Here is an 18,816-nt window from a genome sequence, read left to right on the forward strand (position 1 = left end):
TAGATGTGCAATGGACACAACCAATCCGATGTCCACAGAGAAAATGTGGAATGGGTGTGGAAGGGTAGCCATGGTGGCTGCTGGGTTTGGGGAATGGGAGGAAGAGATGAGATGTGGAGGCGTTTTCGGGACGAGAAGATGTCCTGGGTGGTGCTTCACGGACAATTACGGGACATTGTAGAGCCCCCCAGGGCCCACCGGATGGAACGTGGGAGAGTGTGGGCTATGATGTGGACCATTGACTAGGGGTGCAGTGATACTCAGAGATGTACTTACCAGATACAATGGATGTGTCACGATGAGGGGAGAGAGTGTTGCTGTGGGGGGAGTGGGGGGTGGGGGCGGTGGGGTTGAATGGGACCTCATATTTTTTTAATGTAATTTTTAAAAATAAATAAATAATTTAAATTAAAAAAAAGATTTCTTTCTTACATTACAAAGTTTAAACTATAATGTAAATTATAGACCATGGTTAGCAATGCGTCACTATGAGTACATCAACTGTAACAAATATAAAGCATTAATGAAAGATGCTGTTAATTGGAAGAAGTTAGGGAGGACAGGGTGTGGAGTATATGGGAGTTCCCTGCATATGTTTTTTATCTTTTTATTAAATGATACATAAATCACACAAATATTACATTAAAAATATAAAAGTTTCCCATATACCCCTCTCCCCAAGGCCCCCCTCCTCCAACATGGACAACTTCTTTCATTATTGTGGTACATTCATTGCATTTACTGCTATACCACATGGATTATAGTTTGTGTTGTAGTTTACACTCTCTCCCAGCCCATTCAGTGGGTTATGGAAGGATATATAATGTCCTGCATCTGTCCCAGCAATATCACTCAGGACAACTCCAAGTCCCGAAAATGCCCCAATATCACACCTCTTTTTCCCTCTCCCTGCCTTCAGCAACTCTTGTGGCCATTGTCTCCACATCAATGATATAATTTCTTCCATTGCTAGAGTCACAATAATTCTATAGTATTGCAGGACAAATACTACATGACCTCTCTGATATGAATTCAGTAAATCAAGTTGTCTTAGAAAGCTAGAGACTGGAAGATAGGCTTACAGGAAATTATGGGGAAGAGGAAGGTTTTGAGCTATCCAGCTCTGAGATTTAAAGCACAGGTAATCTGCTTTCAATATACCATGGAGGGATGGTCATAGGATAAAAACTCCCATTGCCATAGGAGAAATCTGAAGGAAAACAGTGGTCAGGGGTTCCAAACAATTCCAAAACCCTGCAGGGCATACACCATTAGATTTTAAAGATTGAGAGTCATCTATGGAACGATGGTTTGTCCTCTGGATTGGATGGAGCAGCAGCCCCATTTCCAAGGGCTTGTGCAAGGGCCATGCTCTCCCCAAACACTAGGGTGAAGGCACCAACATCTCCAAGCATTGAGGTGATGGCCAGGCTCTCAGCTCTACCCTCATCAAGCATTGGGTTGCACTCAAACTCTCTGCAATTCTTCAGGCATTTGAGAAACCTTGGGTGGTAAAAATAGGGCAGAAGGCTCACCCTCTCCAAGCTCATGGGGCATACTCACCATTTCCACATACATGGGTGGGTCCGATCTCTTGGCCAAAGATGTTTTCAGTTCAATCCTCAACTTCCATGGTTCTGTCTTTGAAGTCATTTTTTTTCAATGTCACTTTTTGGTCCAGACTGGCAGTGGTTCCATTCATACAGATCTCACAAAAAACTAGTCAATTTAGTATGTATTATACAATGGTCCAAACTACTAGACAGTAAGTAGTACTTTTCACAAATCCTTTCTGGATAACTGCATTTCTAATCCCGACTTGCACTGAAATGGCTGACTCTTTCCATGTTCAGTTAAACCCTTACATGGAGCACTATTCTCTGGGAACTAGCTTTCCAGAAGCTCAGAATTTTCCAAACTATCAATTTTTGTTTTTTGTGTTTTTAGATTTATTTGTTCCCAGGAATTCAGTTCTCAATGTAATATACAATATAAACAGATAGAAGGAAAAAAATCACATGATTATATCTATAGATGCAGAAAAAGCACCCTTTCTTGATTAAAAAAAACTCCAAAAGATCAGAATACAAGGAAATTTTTTGAACATGATAAAGAGTATATATGAAAAACCCACAGCCAACATTGTTTACAATGAGAAATCCTAAAATCCTTCCCTCTAAAATCAGGAACAAGACAAGGATGCCCACTCTCTCCCCTTCTATTTAACATTGTCTTAGAAGTACTTGCTTGAGCACTGAAGCAAGAACCAGATATAAAAGGCATTCAAATTGGAAAGGAAGAAGTCAAAATTTCATTATTTGCAGATGACATGATCCTATACATAGAAAACCCTGAGAGGTCTACAACAAAGCTCCTAGAACTCATAAATGAGTTGAGTAAAGTCTCAGGTTATAAGATCAATGCACAAAAATCAATAGCATTTCTGTACACCATTAATGAGCAAGACCAGGAGGAAACCAAGAAATAATAGTTCACAATAGTAAATTAAAAAATCAAATACTTAGGAATAAATTTAATTAAAGATGTAAAAAACTTATACACCGAGAACTATACAAGACTGTTCAAGGAAATCAAAGAAGACCGAAATAAATGGAAGAATATTCCCTGTTCCTGGATAGGAAGACTAAATATTATTAAGATATCTATTCTACCAAAACTGGTCTACGCATTCAATGCAATCCCAATAAAAATCAACACAGCCTTCTTTAAGGAACTAGAAAAACTAACTATGAAATTTATTTGGAAAGGAAAGAGGCCCCAAATAGCCAAAGACATATTGAAAAAGAAAAACAAAATTGTAGTATGTTTTGAAGTTTCAAAACATACTACAAAGCTACAGTAGTGAAAACAGCATGGTATTGGCATAAGGAGAGACACACAGACCAAGGGAATCGAATTGAAAGTTCTGATATAGAACCTCATTTATATAGCCATATAATATTCAATAAAGCCACCAAACCCTCTCAATTGGGAGAGAATGGCCTATTCAACAAATGGTGCCTGGAGAACTGGATAGCCATATGTAGAAGAATGAAAGAGGATTACCATCTCACACCTTATACAAAGATCAACTCAAGATGGATCAAAGACCTAAATATAAGAGCCAAGACTATAAAGACCTTGGAAAGCAGTGTAGGGAAACATCTATAAGACCTTGTAGTAGGAAATGGCTTCATGAACATCACACCAAAAGCATGAGCAGCAAAAGGACAAATAGATAAATGGGACTTCCTCAAAATTAAAGCCTTCTGCACCTCAAAGGAGTTTGTCAAGAAAGTAAAAAGGGAGCCTACACAATGGGAGAAAATATTTGGCAACCATATATCCGATAAGAGACTTATAACTTGCATATATAAAGAACTCCTATATCTTGAAAATAAAAAGATAAACAACCCATTTAAAAAATGGGAAAAAGATTTAAACAGACAATTCTCCAAAGAAGAAATACAAATGTCTAAAAAGCACATGAAAAAATGCTTCAAATCTTTAGCTATCAGGGAAATGCAAATCAAAACTACAATGAGATACCATCTTACTCCCATAAGATTGGCAGCTATGAAAAAAAAAAACAGAAGAGTACAAATGCTGGAAAGATTGTTAAGAAATGGGAACACTCATCCACTGCTGGTGGGAATGCAGAAGGATCCAACCATTCTGGAGGACAGTTTGGCGGTTTCTCAAAAAACTAACCATAGATTTGCCATATGATTCAGCAATTGCACTGCTGGGTATATACGCAGCAGAACTGAAAACAAGGACACAAACCGATATATGCACACCAATGTTCATAGCAGCATTGTTCACTTTCGCCAAAAGTTGTAGTCAACCCAAATGCCCATCAACAGATGAGTGGATCAATAAAATGTGGTATATACATACAATGGAGTACTACTTGGCTTTAAGAACAAATACACTACAAACACACGTGATAACATGGATGAATCTTGAGAACCTTATGTTGAGTGAAGCAACCCAGGCATTGAAGGCCAAATACTACATGACCTCAATGATATGAATAAGCAAGCTGCCTCAGAGAGCTAGAGACTGGAAGATAGGCTTATAGGAAATCAGGGGGTAGAGGAAGGATGTAAGCTGACATCTACATGGGTGAAATCTATGTGTACAAGGAAGGGATAAAATGGGGGCATAGGGTTACCTTTAGGTGGGGCTTTGCGGGCTTGAGGGGGGCTAGAGATGGGCAGATGGGTAATATTGCCCAAGAAATTGGGGGGAGGGTGGGGCAACATACGAACATAGGAGATTGTCAAGTATTGGTTGAGAGTATAATGCTGAGAAAATCTTTTCAAAATATATTTAGGGAAGTTACCTGTTTAAGATACTTAAAGGGGATAATCTGATTCAGGACAGACTCCTAGGGAATATCTGAATGCTCATTTTTCCAGAGTAGGTTATATCATTGGGTAGAGATCCATATAATGAGAGTGAAGGTATACCCACATCCTGGGGAGGACTAATGCCATCAAATAGAGGGAACTCTATCTCTCAAGAGAAATGGTGGCTCCCAGGGCATTAGGGTAGTTGAGCAAGTCAAGCCCTCAATACTGTTGCAAGTATCTCTGAACATGGCTCCTCAAGAAATGAAGATTGACTGTCACTGTGGGCCCCAAGGGGAGGGGGAAATAGATATTGAATAGATGGAACCAACGTAACTGTGAGGGCAATAGAAGTGTTTCACAAGAGTACACAAGGATGGATATAAAACATGTAATATTACACCAAAAACATATAGGGGACGACAGACTAATAAGGTAAACCATAATGTAAAATATAGGATAACTAAAAATTTAGAAAACTGTATAGCCTAAAGTATAAACCACAATGTAAACACAAATGTTACCTTGTTTGAAAGCTAGTGTCTCAATATCTGTACATCAGTTTCAGTAAATATGATATGAATAAGTTAAAAGATTATCACTGTGGAAGGGAAAAGGTTTTATGTTGGATATGTGGGAGTACTGTATATTTTATATATGAATTATTGTGATCTATGGCTCTTGTGAAGAGAAGCTCAATAATTAGGAAAAAAGAAAAGAAAAAGATAGGATGTAGAATTTTTCCAAATCATTATGTATTCTATATCTAACCTTTAAACTCATCACTATATTCCATTTTACTATTAAGGGAACCTGGCATTATATTGGGCTTCACTTTTCAGGAAGTTTTGGATCACAGGGTGGTTCAACAATGGCAGTGGAGGAAGACTGGTATGGGATGTTATTGACAGGGGATATATGGTTGACAGGGAGTTATACAGGGCATGTGTCCAGGGTGCATGGAAATGTTTGGATATACTCATAGTGGAAACAATTAAAAACAACAGCTGGGGGGGTACTGGGTTCCTGGCCAGGGGGGGCTCTGTCGTGGTCCCTAGAGGAGCAGTGGCAGTCCCCTGGGTGCAACGGCAAGGACTAGGAAGAAATGAGGGTCCAACAGTGAGCCCCTGATACTAATGACTATGCTTGTGAGCCTATACACCTGAAATAAGAACAAGGCCTAGAGCAGCACTGTGCCTAAGAGTTCCCTCCTGACAGCCTCCGTGTTACTCAAATGTGGCCTGTCTCGAAGCCAAACTCAGCATGTAAATGCAATGCCTTCCCCCCAGCGTGGGACATGACACCCAGGGATGAACCTCCCTGGTGCCGAGGGATCACTGCCAAGTACCAGCTGATGACATTACTCGAAAATGACCTTGAATTAAAGATTCAACGTGGACCAGACTATCCCTGTCTACATATAATAACAGGAGTTTATATATATATAATATATAATATAATATATATATATAATAACAGGACCTAAAGTAAGGGGCAAATGAAAAGGACAAATGAGTTCATATGGCTATGAGTCTCTAAAAAAGAGTCTGGAGGTTGTCAGAAGGATTGCCCTTATGCATACCTGAGCAGAGTCTCAGAGACAGATAAAGTAGATACAACCCCAGGTATTGGTTCTTCTGAGGGGTAAAGAGACCCACAGGTTCTATGGTCATGGCAGATGAAGTTCACTGCCATGTCAGTTGGCCCTTCTTTGGAGCTGGTGTTTCTGCATGATGGAGCTGAACTCTGATGTGATCTCTTTTCACAAGCCTTTCATGCTACTTTACTGGAATTGTAGTTGGTACTGGTTTAAGATATATCTAGGGGATTTGAATCTCTGGACTGACAATATGATAGCTAGGCCCTGAGCCTCAACAGACTTCAGCTCCTACACTCTGATTTATTGGACAAACCCCATTCAGCTAACATGGAGTTGAAGAATGTCAACCACCACACCATGGAGCCTAGAGTGCCTACAACTGAAAACAGGAGGATTGTACCCAGTATCCAGGTGGAATCTAAGCCCCCTCTTGACATAGATGTGGAATGGACACAACCAAGCCAAGGTCCACAAGAAGGAGGAATACAGTAAAGATTAGAGTGGACTTAATGATATTCTATTCATGCACTATTGTGGTTAATAATCAAGAAAATGTGGCATTGATGTGGATAAGTGGCCATGGTAGCTGCAGGGTGCGGGGAATGGGAGGAAGAGATGAGATGTGGAGGCATTTTCGGGACTTGAAGTTGTCCTGGGTGGTGCTGCAGGGACAATTCCCGGACATTGTATGTCCTCCCATGGCCCACTGGATGGAACGTGGGAGAGTGTGGGCTATGGTGTGGACCACAGGCCATGGGGTGTGGCGATGCCCAGATATGTACTCACCAGATGCAGTGGATGTGCCATGATGATGGGGGAGAGTTCTACTGTGGGGGGAGTGGTGGGGTGAGGGCAGTGGGCGTGAATGGGGGCCTCATATTTTTTGAATGTAGTGTTTTTTTAAAAAATCATTAAATAAAATTAAAAAAAATTAAATGCATTAAGTAAATTCCATTGGTTACTAATTGTAATCTAAGATAAATTTGCCAGTCTGTAATTGTAGTCAATTGTAAAGAGTTTATAAAAGCATCTTCCAAACTGAAGCATTTAAAAGGCTCTAGTTCTAAAGAGCCATTATTAACTAGAATCCTGGATCAATATTAATAGCAAGAAGAACTTCATACCTATCTGAAAGTCACCTCAATGTACATATTCAAGTAGTAATAATAAAAGTTACCTTGATTCCATTTGGAATATTCTGCTTTCATTTAACAATGAAAAATAATCTTACCTCTACTGCTAAAGTAAAATACTTGCTAAGTAACATCTTCATGATAAAAGTGTAAAAATAAAAAGCAAAGTACTAAAAAGTTAAGTTCATTTAATATGTAACACATTCACTGAAAATGTTTAAAAGAGTAAACAGAAATCAAGAAATGAACATCAGCATTGTCAAACTCTCTTTTGCATTAAACAGGTCTTGAATACCTTGCAGGTTGCCTTTCCATATAAGTTATTGGCTACTTTGGTCACTAACTTTTAAAACAATAAAAGTATCTACTACTTCTCTGGTCATGCTCCTGAAGTGGATGGAAACTACTTTGGAGTTTCAAGCTCCTACAGCAGCCAGCAGTGACTAAGTACAGCCAAATGTACAATAAATATCATCTTCAGACTGACACTGTTTCATAGTCCAGAGAGCGCTATATATCAGGTGGGTAAAATCTACTCCCTATTTTCTCTCTAGGGTCAATGGTAGTGCAGCTTCTGTGAAGAACACACAAAGTGGAGCAATAAATACCAGAATACTATAAGTAGAACTTAAACACAATTGACATTACGGTCTGCTCCCATGGAGAGATAACAAAGTATTGCAAACCTGAAACTTAAAACTATTAATTGAAGCTAAAAACCCTTATGCATTAAGTAATACAGTGATTAATATTAAGTGCTGTACCTTTATCCTGTTCTTATATGCCTGATAATTATAGTGTTATCTTTTCTATTCTAAATCATGTACAGAATTACATTGAACATATTAAATATCCTGGTAAACTTCATTTTCTGAATAGTTAGTAAACATATCTATAAGATAGAAATATAGCCATCTTGCCTGAAAACAGTGGGGCCAACAGCCCTTTTGATATTAAAGCCACCAAACTGACCTAATGGGAACCTCTCACAGTCTTCACCACATACCAGGGGAAGAATGTGCTTAAGGTCAGGGGCCACCAGTGGCTTACAGGTAACCAGTAAATAGATAACAGGCTCAATTACTAAAAATCCCCAAAGTACAAATAAGGGTATGTCAAACTCTTAACCCAGCCACCCTATTATACTGTTAAACAAAACGAGGCTTGCTTAGTAACAGTGGGTCACCTATTGAACAGCCAAAATTACCAGGAATTATTCAATTAAAGCCAAAATGTAAAAAACTTTACTCTGTAGTTCTGATCACTCCCACAGCTAAAAGGTAAAAAAAAAAAAAAAGAAAGAAAAAAATCCAACTTGGAGCACTAATCCTGGATGAAACCAGCTGCATAAGAAAGTGCCAGTTCACCAGAAGCACCTGATGAAACACATGAGTGCCAATCATTGAACAGCCTGGAATGCAACTTCAGAACCAAGCTAAGTACCTAATACCATTATCTATTACAATTTCTCTCTGGGGGTTAACTAAGAACATAAAATAACTTAAAAATACACACACACACACACACACATATATATACTGTTTCCCACCAACTTTAAAAAATAAAGGGTGCCATCTTTTCTACCTCTGTAATCCAGTGTCCTCTTAAAAAACATGTATCCAAAATTCTAATTAAATTTGTTCCAGAATGAGCATCTTATTAGCCAGGTGAAAACTTCATCCAGCTTCATACAATATGTCAGATCCATCTTCCTCCAGTCAAAATAAAATAACAAAGTTTTTACACCTTGTCAGGTAGGGACTAAAGCCCCATGGCCAGCAGGAAGAAGCTACAGAAAAAGAATCATCTCCCTTCAGCACCTCTTTAAGATTAAAGGTGTAAGCTCTTTAAAAAAATTAAAATTAATAAATGGACCTGAAGTCCGACAAGAAATCCTTGTAAGCACCAGTAACCCCCAGGATGGATGTGGGCGGGAGGGGGGCGGGGTGGGGCGTGGTAATCCTCAGGATTCTGCTGTCCAGAATGAAGACTTCGGGAAACAGGAAAAACCCCAGATGTTGCTCAGGGGCTTTGTCGTTAAGCCCTCACTGGGAAATTGATAAATGGGGGTAATCAGTCAAAACAACAAACAGCCACCCACCTCATAACTACAACAATAATTATGCCAAAGCTTAACAGGTTAAACTGGCATAAAGGGGGGAAATGATATTAGCTATGAATGGGGGCTGTGTGACTCTTTGTAAATAACTTGGCCTGTGTGTGTCAGACAGTGAAAGGCTGCAGCTTCACCTTTCATAACCATGCCAACCACTCCAGTCCTGGGAAGGCAATTAACAATATAAGCTCTATTGACTTCGAATATTCAGGGAGGATGCAACCTAAACATGTTAATTCACCTGGAATGTGGGAAATAAGTATTAACTCAAGCTTATCGAGAACTCAAACAGAGAACCATTTGGCTCTTCCTCTGTAAAAAAAGAACCCAAAAATCTTACGTGGGGCTCAGATTTTGGACAGAGAAACTCCTGAGCCCAGCCAGTCATAAATAAATTCTGTTTTTCCTTCCCAAAATTATTACTGAGTCCTGACCTTCCATACACAATTATTGAACCTCTTGATTTCTACAATTCAGGTGCACTTTCCCTTCCAAATAAATTTGGGGATTTCTTTTTCTATTTATGTAAAGTAGGCTGTTGGAATTTTTATTGGTATTGCATTGAATATATAAATCATTTTGGGTAGAATTGATATCTTCATGACACTTAGTCTTCCAATCCATGAACATGGAATATCTTTCCATTTGTTTAAGTCTTCTGTGATTTCTTTTAGCAATTTTTAAAAATTTCCTGAATACAGGTTCTGTACTTCTTTGCTTAAATTTATTCCTAGGTGTTTGAGTCTTTTTGTTGCCATTGTAAATGGAATATTTTCCCTGAATTCCTCCTCAGATTGTTTAATACTAGTGTACATAAACATTCCTGATTTTTGCATGTTGCTCTTTTATCCTGCCACTTCGCACTTTTTTATTAGCTCAAGTAGTTTTGTCATAGACATTTCACAATTTTCTAAATATAGGATCATGTCATCCACAAAGAGTGAGAGTTTTACTTCCTTTTTTCCTATTGTGATGCCTTTTATTACTATTATTATTATACTAGCTAATTGTTCTGCCTAGAAATACTAACATACTATTGAATACCAGTGGTGACAATGGGCATTATTATCTTGTTCCTGATCTTAGAGGGAAAGTTTTTAAACTTTCCTCATTGGGTACAATGTTGGCTGTGATTTTACATGTATGCCCCTTACATAATAATAAAATTTTCCTTCTATGACTATCTTTCAAAGTGTTTTTAACAAGAAAGGATGCTGGATTTTGTCAAATACATTTTCTGCATAGATCAAGATATCTTGTGGGTTGTTTTTTTTCATTCAATTCATTTATGTGATATATTATCTTAATTGACTTTCTTATGTTGAACCAACTTTGCATATCAAGAATAAATACCATTTGGCCATGGTGTATAGTTATTTTGAGTTGCTGTTGGATTCAATTTGCAAGTATTTTGTTGAGAATTTTTGCAGCTATATTCATTAGAGAGATTGGTCTGTATGTTCTTTTTTATAGTATCTTTATCTGGCTTTGGTATTAGGGTGATGTTGGCTTCATAAATGTAATTTTCCCTTATCTTAAATTTTTTGGAAGAGTTTAAACAGGATTGGTGTTAATTCTTTTTGAAATACTTAGTAGAATTCAACTGTGAAGCCATCTGGTCTCGATATTTCTTTGCTGGGAGATTTTTTAATTATATTTTTATTACAGAAGTTGTGAACTTACAAAACAATCATGCACACATGTAGAATTCCCATACAGCACTCCTTCACCAACATACCACTCTGTGGTGGAATATTTGTTACAGATTATGAGATGATATCAGATTACTACCACCAAGCATGGGTGTTCAGAGATTTATGTTGACTGGTCCAATCTCTTTAAATGTGATTGGTTTGTTAAGTTCTTTTACTTTTTATAGGGTCAATGTAGGTTGTTTGTGTATTTCTAGAAATTTGTCCATTTCACCTACATTGTCTACTTTGTTGGTGTACATTTTCTCATAATAACCTCCTATGATCTTTTTTAGTCCATTTATTTCTGTCAGTCATAACTTCCCCCCCTTTTGTTTCTGATATTGTTAAACAGCTAATTTTATTGATACATATTAATAAAGTGTACAATTCATCCAAATTGTACAATGGTATTTAGTTTAATCACAAGATTGTGCATTCATCACTTCAGTCATTGTTAGAGCATTTTCAATATTTCAATAACAGTAATAATAAATGATAATAAACAGGGAGTGGGTGTAGCTCAAGTGATTGATTTCCTGATTGCCACGTGTGAAATCCCAGGGTCAATCCTTGGTACCTCCTAAAAACACAACAAAAATACAAACAAACAAACAAAGAAACAAAAAACAAACTCAGGGAAGCTGATGTAGCTCTGTGATTGAACTTTGGCTTCTCACACATGAGGTCCCTGGTTCAATCCCTGACCCTGGCACCTCTTTAATTAATTAATTAATTATGCTTCCCTATGCTTCTACTGTCCTGTATATCTCCTATATCTAACTTTTCTTGCATATTTCTTTATCTTAATGCAGTTTTCTTGAGATATATTCACATACAGTAAGATCTATCCAAAATGTAAACTCAGTAGATTTTAGCATTCTGTATTGCCTTGTTAGCACAGCAGGCAGCACATCAGTCTCATAATAGGATTTTAAGTATTTGTGACTTCTCCCTTCTTTTCTGTTAGTCTAGCTAGGGTGTGTCAATTTCATTAGTCTCAAAGAAGCAGCTTTTGGTTTAGTTTATTTTCCTTGTTTTATTGTTCTCAATTTCATTTATTTCTGCTCTAATCTTTACTATTTCTTTCTTTCTATTTGCTGTGGGGTTACTTTGCTGTTATTTTTTCTGGTTTCTCCAGTGGTTCAGTTAGGTATTTGATTTTAGCTCTTTCTTCTTTTTTAACAAAGGTGTTTAGGGCTATAAATTTCCATCTCATCACTGCCCCCGCTAGATCATGTCCTACTAACCCATGTTGTATAGAACCCTGGATCCCTTCCCATTTTTTATTTTATTTGAATTAGTTTGTGTTTCTAAGAAATCTCAGGGACAATTTTAAGTTAAAGAAAGACTATTATCTGTGCATTCAATCATTTTTTGGGCAATGTTTGTAAGGTAAATACCTCTAAAATAATGGTCTCACTAACTTATTATATAGGTAGTATTAAACAGAAAATTCAGAAATTTGTATCTCACTTTTCCATTATTTCTCAGGGAAAAGTCCTTCCTGCTGGTTGTTCTGGCATCTGCCATGGTCACTTCTGCCTAAAGAGGACTGTCTTGCCATAAAATTCACAGTCAGAAGTCAGCATTTGGCAGGAAATGGGCAGTGGCATCAGCTGTTTTATGACAAATTCTGAAGCTGCAGCTTGAAGGTCACAGATCCCACTTCATTCTGGAAAGACACTGGTTGGATGGTTGGTTAGTTATTTAGAGGAGAGAGACAGAAAGGGAGTGAGAAAGTTTATGAAGTAAACTTCATCTATCTAATCTGTGTTTCCCTATCTATAGGCCAGAAATGTAGAAATGTACCAGTCCCATAATGGACCCTGTGTCTGTTTAAATATATGCTTTATGTACAATGCTACCTTCTCATTCATTCTTGTTGATTTAAGGACTCTGAATGGCTGCTGAAGTTCCGGTTATCACAGCATGATTTAAGAAAATAGGCGATCCACAAGTCCAGTCTGATTCTTTCCAAAACAGCACCAAAGATTCCCTGTGAATTATTCCAACAACTCCCATTTACATGCCATTGGCCAACAGTAGGCCACATGGTTAATCCTGACTGCCCAGGACATGTTAGAAGCAAGTGTTTGACTGTTGAATGACTAGTAGATGCTGTCAAGTCAGAAGGTCAGGTTTACAGGTCTGCAAGCCCAATGTGTGTACCACACTCTGTCCCCTAAAAGACTGTAAACCCTCTGCATTGCCAGACCTTGTCTTCTCAATTGCTGAGTTCCCAGTGTCTTGGAGGTAGGGAACTCATCTGAGACGCCCGCATCACCTGGGTCCCCACATAATCCTCACCACCCCTGCCCAATTTCCCTGGTCATCTTACAAATGATGGCCTAATCCAGCATGCAGTGTGGGAATCAAGACATTGGTCAGAGGACAGCCTATTTGCATGGATGGAGCCTACTTTCTCTCAAAGTATGAAGAAGGGCTGTGACTTAAGGGCCTAGGATTGGAGGATACCAAAAGGTGAAGGTCTGGAAGTTAGTCTTGACAAATTAACTTTAATCTGGTAAGTGAGCTAGTTTGCCCCAGTGAGAACTGTTGGCTCAGTTGAGAAAAATGTTTATCTGGATAATTGTGTTTTTTTATTTTGTTTTTTGTGTGTGTTTTTTTTATTGTCTTTTTTTAAAAAGATACATAGATTACAAAAACTGTTACATTAAAAAGTATGGGAGGTTCCCATATACCCCACACCACACCCCCACTCCTCCCACACGAACAACCTCTTTCATCATTGTGGCACATTCATTGGATTTGGTGAATACATTTTGAAGCACTGTAGCACCACATGGATTATAGTTTACATTGTAGTTTACACTCTCCCCCAGTCCATTCAGTGGGTTATGACAGTATATATATAATATCCAGCATCTGTCTCTGCAGTATCCTTGGACTTACCAAGGTCAGCTAACAGGGTAACACAAGATGACACAACAAGAGATACAAGAAGAAAAACATAATGAGAGCCATAACAAAGCAGGGAACAGAGGTGGCTGAAGGAATTAGGTGCCTCCCTCCCACATCAGAGGTCCTGTGCTCAGTTCCCAGTGCCTCCTAAAGACACAGCACACACCGAGTGCAAACAACAAGGAGGGGGGCGGGGGATAAAAAAATTTAAAAAAAAATCAATCATGGGTGGAATTCTCTAGAGCCAAGCACAAATCTTGCACATGAACTCATGAAGCTAAAAGGGGACTCACTCACTCCTACATTTGAGCTTACCCTCAGCAACCTTGAGCCCACCATTCCTCTCTGGTGGGCCTGGGTATTCTCACCTGTAAAACAGGGACCCCTGTCCCTGGCTCACCCCAAAAGGTCTTCTAAAGGCCAACATAAGAGAAGGGCAGAGAGGGAACCAGACTTTTTAAAAAATCCACTGCATGCACTGCTCAGTAGACACATCCTCTCCATAATTCTTGTCACCTCGCTGTCGCAGAGGGGCTCTCTCTCCCCATTTTACGGATCAGGAAACGGAGGCCCAGGCAGGTCCTCCTTCGATGAGGGGTAGGAAAGCACTCCTCTGCAGGACCCTTGCCTGGCTGAAATCTGAGCCTGCAGAGGACCAGAAGGGAGACAGCCAGATTCAGGCTACCCCGCTGGGGAAGTGCCGACCCTGCCTGGCTCGAGTGCAGCGGAGAGGGGCCCAGCCACAGGGACTGGTCAGAGGGGAAACCCCCCATTCCTACCCCGCGGAGATAGCGCCCTCAGGGAGCCTGGGCAGGCACAGGTGTGTCCCCTCCCAGGGCCCCAGGGGCGGGGCCGCGCATGCGCAGTGGAAGGCGGTGAGCACTGGTTCCTGCCCGCGGTGGGGTGGTTGGCAGCTGCCTCTCTGGGAGAGACCCCTTCAGAGTAACGCCGTGGACCCTGGAGGCGTCGGGCGTTGGGGCAGGGACCAAAGCCAGCCCTGGCGAGTACAGGGCCACGCGGGCCACGGAGCGCTGGGGCGGCAGTCGCCGGCGAGAGGGACGCGGGAAGCCGCCGAAATCTGGGAAACAGACGGCGCGGGTCGGCGGGGGGCGCGCTTAACCCCGCGGGCCGGTGAGGCCCGGGACCGGCACCGTGGACCGTGAGGCCCTGGGGGCCGGGGCCAGACCGCAGGTGGCGCTGGCCTCCACTGCCGCTGGCCCTGGTGGTGGGCGCCACAGCCTCCCGCCCCCGCGGCTGCACCCCGAGCATCCCCGGCCCCGAGGCGCGGCAGGAAGCAGCTGGTGCAGCGTGTGGAGCCTGCGGAGCCTGTGGGAGAGGTAAGGGCCGGGTGTGTCCTGGGAGGGACCTGCGGGGTCCCTGCGACCCAAACCCCGAATGGGTGACTGAGGGCGAGAGCGGGAAGGACCCGGAGACGGACGAAAAGGAAGGCTCCCCCAGCAGAGGAGGGGTCTTGGCAGATCTGGTCTTTATTGAAAATGCTGCTTGTTGGATCGGCATGGATTTTGTGCGTGAATTTTTATTTTTTAATGTTTTGTCAAAATACGCAGTATCTTGATCATTGAGCTTTGGGTGTCCCTTAAATGTTGCGTCTGAACCTGGTGCCAGGGTTTCCGCGCTTCCCCCTCCTCTTCTCTGAGCGCACAGGCCGCCTCTGCCCCCTTACCCTCGGAGAGCAGGGGCTGCTCCCTGAAGCACCAGGCTGGGGAGGAGGAGGGGTCTTCCCTGGGTTCTCCAGGGTACTCTTAGCCCAGGCCACCCTCGAAGACTGACCTTTGGAGACCCAGGATGCAGGCACCTCCCTCTGTAGGAGAGGCTTGGACAGGGGTGTGTGGGGCAGCCTGTGGTCCCACTTCCCCCTTGCTGTGTGACCCCAGACAAAGCACAGAGCTTCTGGGCTTTTCGGTAATCAGCATACTCCTGAAACACATACCCACACGTGTATTGCTGGTGTTGGGATGTTTTCCCCCAAAATGGAACCATAGTTTATATGCCATCCTGCCACTAGGTTTTCAAAAAATGTTTTATTCTAGTACCTTATATGCAACCTAAACTTCCTCCTCTTAACTACATTCAAATATATGGTTCACTGCAACTAGATTTTTAAACAAGACATTTTATATGTCAGCCCATATTGATCTATCAGAAGAGCTTATGATGGCTCTATAAGAGTTCAAAGTCTGAGTGAACCATAATTTCTTTAATCACTCCTCAATTATTGGACATTTATGTGGCTTCCATTAAAAATGATTACAGGGAGTGGGTATAGCTCCGTCGTTGAACACCTGTTTCGCCTGTGTGAGGTCCCGGGTTCAATCTCTGGTACCTCCAAAAAAAAGAAAAGATTGTAAGTGATTTTGCAATGGAAATCCTTGTTTGTGTGCATGTGTAAGGTGCACTTACCTATCTCCATAGGTTAGATCCCTAGAAGTAGATTTGTTGGGTCAGATAGCACATGCTTTTGAAATGTTCATAGGTAGAGCTTAGTTACACCCCCACCAGGCTGTTCCAATTTACCACAAAGAATGACAGTGCCTTTTCCTGTACAACCTTGCTGATCTTTTATTTTGCCCATCTGATGGCAAAAAAAGAGATATGTTTGTTGTTTTATGGTGCATTATTCGGTCATTGTTGAAACTTATTTTCTTTACATAGTTTTATTAACTAGTCACAAGTTAATAAATTGACTGGTCATAATTTCATCTGCTTTAGTTGCTTATGTTCAGTTTTTTGGATTCTTTTATATAGTTATTGAAATTCTTTATATATTTTTGGATGTTAACCCTTTGTCTAGTATACACGCTATGACCATTTTATGCCTTTTGTTTATGAGGTCTTCTACTATAAAGCAGAGTGTTTAATTTGTATGGGTCAGATTGGAATAACTTTCTCTGTGTGGTTTCTGTGATTTGTGCTATGATTAAGAAAGTCACCTTCATTTCAATGTTATGAAGTTATTTTCTATATATTATTCTGGTAATTGTATCATTTTGGTGTTTTTTGATCCATCTGGAGTTTATTTTTGTGAAAGAACAAACCTAACTTATTTTCCAAATGCAGTTGCTCATCAGACATTCGTTGAATATCAATGCAACTGTAAGCACATGCAAAATTAATTATACACATTTTATACACATTTCTGTTTCTGTACTCTTTGTGGTTCTATTGATCTATTGGTCTATGCCTATATGAGTTCCACATTGTTTTAATTACTTTAACTTTATAGTATGTTTTAAACTCTGATAGAGAAAGAACCCATTATTATTATTATTTTTCAAAATATTTATGTTACTTCACCAACATAATTCTTACTCCCAAACTTTAGAATCAGTTCACTGCTTTTCAGAAATAATTATTTTGGTGTTGTGCTTGTAATTTCAAGGAATATGTAGATAACGTTGAAAGCAATCTTTACAATGTTCAGCGTTTCTACCCAGGAACTTAATGCATCTCCATTCACTCACTTCTGCATTATGTCAAGTTGTTTTAGATTTTGTTCATGCAAATCTTAGATATTTTATGTTAATATCTAGGATTTTTAGCATAATTTTTATTGAAGTTGTACGTTTCTCCTTCAATTTCATATACATACATGGTTACTGCTGGTGTAGAAGGGAAACCTACTGATTTTTCTATATTGCTTTTGTATCCAGTCACTGTATTGAACTCTTGTTTTAGTTTTAATGTTCTCCTGCTGATTCTCTTGGTTTTTTTGTTGTGTGTGTCTGTTTTATGAGTAGACTATCACATCATCTGAACTTTTTTTCTATGTTTTTCTAACACTTAGAACTTTTAAAAATTCCTTTCATTTCATTGGCTAGAATTTCCAGAATATTTTGACTAATAAAAGTGAGCAACATTGACTTGGTTCTGGTTTTTAAATGCTTTACCTTTAACTGTGAAAGCTGCTGTAAGTTCTGGGAGGTTTCTTGTCCAATTGAGGAAGTTTCCTTCAATTATTAACTTACTAAAATGCTGGGTGTTTGCTTTCTTTAAGTCAGAAATAAGTACTGAACTCATATGACTATTATATTAATTAAAAAAAAAATCTTAACAAATCATAAATACGATCATGCCTAAGTGATCCTGCTGCTCAGATGAAAGATGCTGGCCTCAGTATGATGGGTTATCTTCCAATTTAAATAAACTATCTTGGGAGATTAAATCAGGTTTTGCAAAGCCTGAGGCTTCTTGCAGTTACAAACTCTTAGAATGTGATTTAGGTGGTTCTTTTTCTAATTCTTTTAGTGGTATTTTTTATGTTGTGATAGAATGTCCGGGACAAAGAGAGCAATTCAATAAGGGTGAAGGGTCCTGGGGTGGCTCCAGGTCTATGGCTTGGAAAGAAGGCTGCTAAAATGAGGACACTACAGGGGAGCAAGGTTGTCAGGAAATGGGCTGAATTTTGTGCAGGGTCTATTGAGTTGGAGGTGCCTGGAAGACATTCATTTAGAGATATGAGCAGCGGGCAGAACATATGAGAATTTAGAGCTGAGAAGAGAGGTCAGGGCTGGAAGTATGGATCTGAGATCCTCCGTGCAGTCGCCAGATGCAGGGTTTGGATAGATGCACAGGACCCAGTGTGGCAGCCTGCGGTCAGCAGCCCTGCATGGCATGGGGAGAAAGGGAAGCCAGACCACAGTGTTGCATTCTGCAGTGAAGTGAGGTATCATGGGGCCTGAGGAGGGCAGTGACCTTGACTGTGTGAAGGTCATTGGCCTGCGAGGTTTCAGGAAGAGACACAGGGCATCGCGTGGATGGGTGCTCAGTAGCTGTTCCTGGGTGGTGGATGGACATAGCCAAGGTCATGTTTATCCCTGGATGCTCCAGCCTCTAAGATGCTAGCCACCCACCCCACCTGGCAACCAGGACACAGTCCCACCCACACAACCCAGTGCCCATCACACCCAGATGGTTCCCAGTCAGGCTGGCACACAAGGGGAAGGCATCAGGTGCTGGCCCTGTGGGTTTTCGTATG

The 18,816-nt window shown here is 40.4% G+C and overlaps 1 protein-coding gene across 1 annotated transcript in view; it reads left to right on the forward strand.

Moving 5' to 3' along the window:
- LOC101422127 (immunoglobulin lambda-1 light chain-like) overlaps positions 1-18,816 on the forward strand; it is a 37,508-nt gene that overhangs the window by 17,070 nt on the left and 1,622 nt on the right. The gene's annotated exons all lie outside the window — the stretch shown is intronic.

The sequence above is a fragment of the Dasypus novemcinctus genome, chromosome 19 (assembly GCF_030445035.2).
Source record: "Dasypus novemcinctus isolate mDasNov1 chromosome 19, mDasNov1.1.hap2, whole genome shotgun sequence".
Classification (NCBI taxonomy): Eukaryota; Metazoa; Chordata; class Mammalia; order Cingulata; family Dasypodidae; genus Dasypus; species Dasypus novemcinctus.